The sequence below is a fragment of the Sinocyclocheilus grahami genome, unplaced genomic scaffold (assembly GCF_001515645.1).
Source record: "Sinocyclocheilus grahami isolate Dianchi unplaced genomic scaffold, SAMN03320097.WGS_v1.1 scaffold2443.1, whole genome shotgun sequence".
In the NCBI taxonomy this organism is placed as follows: Eukaryota; Metazoa; Chordata; class Actinopteri; order Cypriniformes; family Cyprinidae; genus Sinocyclocheilus; species Sinocyclocheilus grahami.
The window spans coordinates 77,359-79,444 of record NW_015507622.1 but is presented as its reverse complement, the minus strand read 5'-3'; positions in this window follow the sequence as shown (position 1 = coordinate 79,444).

The following is a 2,086-nucleotide window of genomic DNA, read 5'->3' as shown; positions in this document are numbered from 1 at the left end:
GTGACAGAAGAAAATCTTCTCAACTCTGGACTTTTAACCATTGGGTTAAGTGCTACAAGTAGCTGGAGCTAATTTTTCAGATGTGAGTGCAATGACTGAGAAGCTGGGGATGAGATCTATGCGTCTGGTTGCCAGAGTACTTCACAAGTGGAAGACAAATTTGTCTGAAAAAGAATTGAAATTGTTATTAGATTACTCATTAGGGCTTGTAAATCCAGATTGTTTCGATTCTTTTCCTGACTTATATTTAACTCCCACAATGGACAATTGTGAAGGCTGTTTCTTAGAAGTTAATAGGTTGATTGTGAAGGGCTCAGATATTACTTCTGGAAAGGTCTGCTATAAAATTTGTGTTAAGATTTTTAATAAGAAGTTTTTGGATAAAAGAATTGATACTCCTTGGCGTGAGATGCTTAATTTAAATGAGTATGAGAAACCTGAGTGGAGAGTATTGTATAAGTCACCATTATCTAAGAGAATTGGAGATTTGCAATGGAGGTTGTTACATGGTGCTATTGCAGTGAACGCTTTTGTTTCTGTAATTAATCAGGATGTTGATCAAAATTGTTCTTTTTGTTCACAAAGGGAAACTGTCTTCCATGCGTTTATGCAGTGTTCTAGACTGACATCTTTATTTGGTGTTTTGAGTAACATTTTTAATTGTTTTAATGAGTGTTTTTCAATGAAGAAATTAATTTGTGGTTTTAAATACTCACAGAGTCGCACGTATCAGTGTCAGTTGTTTAATTTTATATTGGGACATGCTAAAATGGCCATTTACATTACAAGAAAAGAAAACAATGAGCATGGGGTTTGTAATGATTTAAAAGCAGTGTTTGCTAATTCAGTTAAATCCAGAATTTTAATAGATTTTAATTATTATAAATTGATTAATGATCTTGCAAAGTTTGAGCTGATTTGGTGTTTAAAAGGAGCTTTGTGTGAGATTTCTGGTGATGGATTGTTTTTTTTTATATATATAAAGTGTTTGTATTTTGTTATGTGACTGATGTTGGATTGAACTTGTAACTGTTGTATATTGTAATAAAAGTGGCTTGAAATCTCAATCTCTCTCTCTCTCTCGACAGACACAGTGATGAATATGTGCTTGCAGTACACAGCTGACTCCACTGTGATCTCTCTCTCTCGAATATGTGCTTGCAGTACACAGCTGACTCCACTGTGATCTCTCTCTCTCTCTCTTTCTCTCTTGACAGACACAGTGATGAATGTGCCTGCAGTACACAGCTGACTCCACTGTGATCTCTCTCTCTCTCTCTCTCGTGACAGACACAGTGATGAATATGTGCTTGCAGTACACAGCTGACTCCACTGTGATCTCTCTCTCTCTCTCTCTCTCTCTCTCTCTCTCTGAGGATTGTGGGTAGTAGCACGCTTTGGGGTTTTAAAAAAAAAGTTTTTCCCTTTAGCTTTAATAACAGAAACAGAAATAAGGTCAATTTTGTGGGCGCTGACTGCGGTCAGCGCAAAGTTTTGCGCACTAGTATGGAGTTAGGCGGTGATTTTTCACGTTTGACTATTGGACACGGTTGTAAGTGCATGCCGGAGGCTTCCATGTCAATTGAGGATGTATTGATTGTGATCAGCGAACAGGTTGGTGGTCAAAATATCAAATCAGCCTCAAGAATGAATAAAGCATTTGTTATATTTCTCAAAGAGGTTTCAATGGTTGGCGAACTGTTAGAGAAAGGTTTGGTTGTAAATAATATATTTTTTACAGGTATTGCCTTTGTCGAATCCTTCTAAGAAAGTTGTACTTTCAAATGTACCCCCGTTCATAAAAGAAGGAATCCTGAAAGAAATTCTTGAACGATATGGAAAATTGACCGCTCCGATTAAGATGATTCCACTAGGACTTAAAAATCCGAACTTCAAACACGTCATGTCTTTCCGACGTTTTACCTACATGATACCGAACTCACAACACGACCCTCTTAATCTGGTGCTGAAAGTAGCAGTGGAGGGCAAAGATTACACGATCTTTGTCAGCTCAGGTCAAATGCGGTGCTTTTTGTGCAGTGAGTATGGACATGTTAGACAGACATGTCCAAAACAAAATGATATT